Below are 7,926 nucleotides of genomic sequence, written 5' to 3' on the forward strand. Positions count from 1 at the left end.
TGGGGCTCGGGGTTTCTTTGGTTGGTTGGGGTTTCTTACTCTGACAACGTGTCAAACCAATTTGAAGAGTTGGATTTCAGAGATGGCAAAGAGCTTTGAGGATATTGATTTTGATGGGTCTGAGACTTTGTGTGTGCAGAAACACTAATCCCCTCGGAAGTTACTTTTATTTTTCTGCGTATGACCAAACACTTGCTATCTATCTAAGTTCCTATTGTTCTTCCCCATAACACATATACACCATTTTAACACTTTTTTTTTTTCTCTGCTGTTGCAGACACCATTGCTAACCACATGCCAGTGGTCCCTGCCATCACGTGTGACACTTGCAGCCTTACCTCTGGCTGCAGCTCCTTTGCTACACCCTTCCCAGTGCAGCCACAGAGCCCATCGTTACAGCTCCTGAGATGCTGACCAGGCTGAATGTTTTAGGAAGCAGATTGCTTTTGTCTGAAAACATCTCCAGGTGATGCTGCCGCTGGCACAGGAGGCCAGCCCTGGAGCCCAGCAGCCTGCTCCATCGTGGCACAGCCTTGCCGTCCTTGGGGAAAAGCGCGATGCTCTTCCTTGCTCTTCTGCTGCTACTGCACTGTGTTGTGGTTCTCCTGTATCGAGCACTTCAAAAGCAGAAAAGTCAGTGAGAAGTCATGGGAGAAAATAATCTCAGAGGGGTACAAAAAGAGAAGCTAGCATTCGCTATTTATTTCAACCTGCACTGAAAAATGTCCAGTCAGTTTGGAGAAAATCAACTGTCTTTAAAAAAAAAAGGAAGCATAGCAAATGAGGTAATAGCATTTATTTAATCTTCTTCCCTTAAGAAGGAAGAAATATCAAAAATACCCAGTCTGTAAAAGGAAAGAATCACCTGACAGGCAGAGACAAATGACCAGATATTAAAAACATCATCAAGAACAATAGAAGGTCTTGGGGCTTGATTTTCCCTTTCAATAACACAATGAATAAAAAAAATAAAAAAGCATAAAGCAATGGTGTCTCATTCTGGATGAAAGCATGAACCTCACCAAAAACATTAAAACAGGAATGTGCCCTAAAATAGGAAACGGGGCCTCTCTACCAGGGCGACTTTTGTGAATGAGCGCAGAGAGCTCTGTAAAGGGACGGCTGCCAGCACGGGAAAGGCAGAAATGCTGCCGAGGACATCTTCAGGGAAAAATTAGAAGCCAAGTCTGCTGAAACTGAGGTAGAAAATAGAAGGAGGGCTGACTGGGAAAGTGCAGATCTTACACAGTTTGTCAGGCAAAATTGCCTACCTGTTCCCATCTCTGTGGTGATGCACAGGTTATATTTGGTACTTGAAATGTTGTCATTTGCATTCCACTAAGTATTTGCCTGTGAGAACCTGTATTTAAATCGCAAGGTTAACCTGTCATGCTGGAAAGCAGTGCTACAGAATGGAGATGAAGTGACTGACACGTTCAAGCCTTTCTTTAAAATATTCGGTGCTGATATTTTCTAAGCTAACCTTAAAATCCAGATTCCAATGGCTGCATTCTTTATGCAGAAGACCTATGGAAAATTAAGGGTGACGGGAGGATTTTCAGTGTTTTACATGTTCCTGTGACCGTGAAAGTAGCCAGGAGGGAAGGCGGCACCGGCAGGCGGAGGTGAAGCTGCGGTGGGGGCCGGGTGTGCAGAAGCCGCCCGTCCCGGTGCACCACACTGGGTGCCCAGGGCTGGTTAAAAGCCTTACAGCAGACGACTGGGTCACGTTCCTCATCCTGGCACAAGCTTGCTGGACCAGTGTAGATAACAGCCTTCATTTGCTTTTCTCAGGCTCTTAGCAGAAATGTCATAAATAAGTGCAAGGTGTGAGTATTTAGGAGGAACGTTTCCTTATCTTTTAATTAAGAATGTTACAGAGGTGTTGTCTGGGTTTTTTTTTCTTTTTGCAAGGTAGGTAGAGTAGTAGATTTTTCCAGTCTAACCTTTTATAGGCCAGGCATGTGATATGTGGTGAGAGCCATGAAAGGCATTTAAATTATCTCTTTTGAGGCCTTTTTATGCTTATTTTAGTTTCAGTAGAACTGGGTCTGTTCCATGTGTCCTGATTCACTACAGGATGCTTTTCTTCTTGGAGGAGTGGCTCTGATCAAGATGGTACTGACCTCATTTGTGAAACCAAGCATCAACTCAGTGTATGGGGAAGTGTCTGCCTAGCACAGCTGCTAACAAAAAACCTTTAAAAAGAACAGTTTTATCCAGGTTCTATTAAGAGTAAGCCAGGAAAAAACCCCAAAACTTATGTAATGTCCTATCAGATAGACATTTAATCTCCCATTCACCTGTTTAAAATTTTAATCAGAAAAAAAACCTCATCTGAAATAACAGCACTATCGTATTTTTAACAGTCTCAGGCTTCTGTCGACGTATGACTATAAGGTGCTGAAATTTTAATAGTAAGATTGGATAGTTCTTGGTTTTATCTCCGTGAGTGAGAAAAAATTGCTGTTACTATTATCTGCATGTTACTATTCCCTACTCACAGATAGGGAAACAGAGGGAGAAGTTTTGCTTCATCATAACTGACTGGACATTATCGGAGTGTATACATTATGTGAACAACTCAGCCCTTCTTTATTTTAACAGCTGTAATGTTTGCAAAGCTATACCTGGGGTGGTAAAAAAAAAAAAAGTGAGAGAGATATCTGAGATATCCTCAATAAAGAGCTGTAAAAGTGATGGTTAGAATACAGCCTATGATTATATTTAGATATATGTTTCCCTGAAGAATGCAATCACCAGGGTAAAATATTAACGGTTGGTTTATGGGGCTGCTATTTCCCTTTTACTTCCTCATTCACGTGCATGCGGAACAGAGCAAATGAGCATCTGGGCAAGGAGGGTTGGCGACAGGCTGAGGAGGGAACTATGTGTCCAGGTAGGGATCGAGGCTCAGTCAAAGGGTGTAACACGCTCTCCCTGCTCAAGGAAACTTTGGGAGAAGTCACCGTAGCCCGGGGTCAGCCCGCACTGGCGGTACAGAAGCCACACAGTTTAAACTAAATCTTTTCACTGGGCTTTTTCACCTGGAGAAATTGCAATGGAGGTCAACTGGCACTTGGCTGAGAAAGCTCTTCTGGGGGATGCACGGGTTTGTGCAGATCGATGCCCAGACCTGATGTCGGGGCGTCTCTGCTGCCTGAAACAAAATCAACCCCTGAAAAAACCCCACAGCATAACTTCAGCCAACGTACAGCCATCAGCAAAAGGGGCCAGAGTGGACGTGCTTGAGCAACGCAGCGATGTCGGCAGCTGTGGGCTGTGGGCTGCTGCCCGCGGCTCCTGCCAGCACGTGGGCCTGGCGCGGCCAAGCAGACACGTGCCCGGGTGGCGCGGCCTCGCAGCAGCTGTGATCCGGCAAAAAATCCAAGGGAAAAACTGTCTGGCATGGACGGGCAGACTCTGTCTAGCCTGGAGCAATGAACATGGGAGTTAGCTGGTAGGAAAAAGTGAGTAGCAGCACATTTTTGAATCAGCAGCTGGAAACAGAGAGGCCACGTGGGCTGTTTCTCAGATTGGGCAACATATCCGAACTCTGCTTTAAAACAGGGAAATACGAAATGTGCCTAGAATCTGAAAAATGGTGCAGAAGACTTCCCCCAAAAAGAACACAGGGAGGAGATATTCATAGAGTCATCCACCCTCATGCTTTGGGAGGCTGTGCACTCACCAGGTGGGGCTAGGAAGGATTTCTCATGATCCAGCATTGCATACACAGTAAAGACCATTTACGTTACATGGAATTTACATTCTTGTGCAAAGCATCCAGATTTAACCGCTATTAGAGACAATATAATGCCCTACTACAGATGGATCCATGGCACACTCTGCTATGGCAATTTATGCTACAGGGAATTTCTAGGAATATGGGGAGTTGTGTTAATATTGGAACTATGGCAGCAATAGCCATGGCGATAGCTCCTCCGAGTTGCTTGTCCCAGCTGTTAAAGAGAGGGACTGCAGATGCTGTCTGCCTTGTTTTCTCTTGTTGTTTTTAAATGTAGGAGATGCCCATGGTGAAGTGTCTAGATCTAGAGACCATATTATAACCTCAGGGTGTGTGTGAGAGAGAAAGACAGGCAGAATGGATTGGTTTCTGAATTAGTGTTTGTAACAGTTCTACAAACACTTGGACAAATTCATAGTCAAAAGGATAGTGTCAATGTTTCATTTAAAAGCTTCTTTAAGGAGTTTCATTGCCATATTATGAAAATCTAATCTTTAAAAGAGCCAATGTCTAAAAGTTTGGCTTACTTCTCAAATGTGTCGGTTGATATTTTCCTTCATTTGACCTATTTATTTATCTTAAAACACTTATAATCTGTTAGGGGGATGTCCATAGCTAAATGTCCAATTGGTTTGTTTGTTTTTTAAATCTGCCATTCCGTTGCCAAGAAATTAAACAAACAGATGCCACTCTTTTTGAGGGGCTCCATTAAATACAATGTCTTACACACCATCTGCTGGATCTGCAGCAGCAATTAACAGCTACACGCTATTCCCAGAGCAGAGCTGACAGCAATTGATGGTGCCGGGATGCTGGCAATTTCTCCTTCCCGCTCCTCACCCTCTCTCTTCCAAATGCCTACAATACAATATTTCTGCATAAAGGACTGGATCTGCTGAAAACAAAAAAAAAGGAATGAGGTATTCCTTGTTCTTCAAATTGTCATGGACAAAAGTTCCTTCTAGGTATTGCACTTTTTAAAAGAACATATTCAACAATAACGACTGAGCTGATAGACGTCTGCAAAGGCAACGTAAGCAAAGTTTGTCCTGCATCTTTTGGGACTGGTCTCCTCCATAACAGTGCGCAGCTGCTCTGAGGAGCCGGGGGCCGGGGCTGCACCCAGGATCTTCCCTTACGCATTGCTGGTTTAAATCCACTTGGGTGGGAAGCCACTGAAAATTGCTACCTGTGTTTGAGACTGAGCTTGAAATACCTGGGAATGCTCAGCCTAGTGAGCAATTTTGAATCCTGCACTGGGTGTGGTTCATGTCGTAGAATCATAGAATCACAGACTCACAGGATGTTTTGGGTTGGAAGGGACCTTCAGAAGGCATCTAGTCCAACCCCCCGTGCAGTGAGCAGGGACACCGCTAACTAGATCAGGTTGCTCAGAGCCCCGTCCAACCTGGCCTTGAATGTTGCCAGGGATGGGGCCTCCATCACCTCTCTGGGCAACCCGTTCCAGTGTTTCACCACCCTCATTGTAAAAAATTTCTTCCTTAAGAAGAAATGTCCATTGTCTGACAGCCAGGTAAATGGCTTTGTACCCGTAAAATCTCTTGGAGACTGAGTCTTTTATTGGCAAGTGGCCCGCTTCTTCACAGGATAACGTGGCCTGCATGGGCTCCCCTTCCTGGCTGGGGTGTCAGCCTTCAGCCTGCAACCCAGCCCTTTCTGTCAGCTGAGCAGACTGATTGCTTACCCTGGAAAAGAGGAGCTTCCCCAGCCTTTTCTTCAGTGTTTGTGGTGATGGCACTGGGGATTATTTTCCTGGCCTATTGGGCCTGATGGGTAGTTATGCTCTGCCTGACAGAAGGGGGGTTTCAGGGGGCTTCTCAGGGCACCAAAGGACTCTTTAATGCACTGAAATGCAATTAAAAAAATCTGTGTGCCTGGGGCTTCAGGTTCCCTTTCCAATCAACACAGCAAGTCCACTTGCAAATAGACTAGCCTGCCCACCCCATAGCTTCTGACACCCCTCCACGCACCCTCACGGCTCTCCAGCATCAAGGTCTTCCTTAAAGACCACGAGCTTCCTCCCAAGGGTATATATATACAGTATTATCTCAAAAAAATGCTTGATGCTGCAAGGCTGTATTGCTTTATTTTCAACAAGTTGCTTGCGTTGCTGCATCAGTGGAAGGATTTCTTTGCCTCAGTTTGTCAGGCTCATAGCCTGTCCTCAATACAACTGATTTCTTCTCTGAGGCATGTAAGAAATAACGGGATCTCAGGGTTTAACATTTCAGACTCTCAGCCTGGCCACAGTGTCAGGATAGACAGGTGTACATTATTTTGGAAATTAAAATTTCCATCCTGACAATAAATCTGTATAGTAATTATCCTTATTGCCCTGTATGGTGACCATCTGTAAAGGCAATCTGAACTTAAAAAGGGGGTCTCATAAATCAGGTGCGATTTAAAATCTTCCAATAGTTTGTAAATCTGCCCAGGATTTAGGCATTAATTGAAGAGCAGACAGCTTAATACATTAACCTTTCACCTCTGCAGGCCTGGGTTCAAAAGCTGACTTAGGTCAAGAAGTAAAAAATTAGATTGGTGTTTCTGTCTTAGTCGTTACGAGTGCTGGGGCTCAGGAGAGCCTGGTTAGCACTGCTCGCAGCACCCAGTTCTCTCGGTGAGGGTTTGCTTTTAGGGTTGCATGTGTCTTGTCTGCTGCTGGCACTCTGTTATGACGTTACTAATTTAAGAATGAAGCCAGGTGCCTGAGGAGACCTGTTAGCAGTATATGGTGGCTGTAAGAGAGGTCAGGAAGCATCAAGGACAGCCCTAAGTAGTTTCTCTCCTAAAATGGAGCCAGGTCATTGAAGGAATTGCAGGGATGTGGGGACAGGTGAGGATGGGAACCCCATCAGCCCTTCTGCAGCCCTGCTTAGCCTGGTGGACAGCCTCACTCGTCATTGCCCCGCATGCTCCCATCCCACCACTGACCATGCCCTCCTCCCAGGGCTTGCCAGGAAAGCAACGTTGCAAGGAGGCAGGAAAGAGGAGCTGGGGTCAGCAAGCGTTCCTTAACTTTTTGTGTCTGAACACAAAAAAATGCAGCAGCATGCAGCAACATGGACCGTCCCTCTCCTGGTTTCCTTTGGCTCATGGACGATGGGCACGCTGCAGAGGTCCTTGATGCACCCTCAACTGGGGTGCACAGGGCATTTTATCACTTGACAGTGACCCTCGGTGGCCTGTCCTTGCTGACTGGGAGCCGAAGTTTGCTTTACAGGGATGCTCCATTGCTGGAGGTGAAAATGTAACCAGTGTCCTTAAAAGTGGTGGAGTAGCCCCTCCGTGCCTGGCCGGTGGTGGTTGCCCCTTGCCTGCGGCCCCAGCCTGCTAGCAGCTCATTTACGGTGGCTTAGCACTGACTGCTGGTGGCAAAGCAGGGAGTGATCCGCACCCGGGCAAGGCTGGGGAAAGGGATTGAGCAACGCATGTATCTGCGGCAGACGTCTCTCTGGGGAGCTAACCATGCTCTGAATCCCTATTAAATAGCACCAGGTTGGGAAGTCACTTGATGGGACCTTCCCTCTCTGTCAGCGCGCGAGTATCCCCACGTAGATTTATGTTCCTCACACCCTTCAGACCACCCTTGAGAAATACCCATGCAAAAATAAAAATTACCCATGACCCTTGTCTTTGACTTTCTGACCTCTCCCTTTCCCCACACATGCCCTGTCTGCTCAGGATTTGCCAGCTGACTAACGAGATCGGGCAAGATCTCTGCTCTGAAGGGACATTTGAAAATAATGTGATTTTCTGGAAGCCGCACACACACATACAAAATCTACATTTCCCGTGCTGGGTTGGGTTTTTTTGGTCTTCTTGGAACAAATGCCGTCCTGGGGGGTTTTAACCTTACAAAAATGCATTCATTACTGATGCAGGTCAGAGGTGGGATGAAAAACACACTGTGAAATCCAGTGATAGAAAGCTTAATCATTTATTTTCTTGCCTGGGATCTTTTCACTTGTTCCAGCTGGTTCAAAAAGCACTTGGAACGTACCAACAAGGATTACACGACTGAAAACAAACCTTTGCCAGCAGCAGAACCAGACCGACAGAAACAGGACAGTAGTCGTCTTCATGCCACAAAAATGCTACTAAGCAGCATATAGTTTCATGTGTGCTTCCCCCTCCCCCCCCCCCCCCCTCTTCTC

The sequence above is a fragment of the Egretta garzetta genome, unplaced genomic scaffold (genome assembly GCF_000687185.1).
Source record: "Egretta garzetta isolate BGI_Z169 unplaced genomic scaffold, ASM68718v1 scaffold151, whole genome shotgun sequence".
NCBI classification, from domain to species: Eukaryota; Metazoa; Chordata; class Aves; order Pelecaniformes; family Ardeidae; genus Egretta; species Egretta garzetta.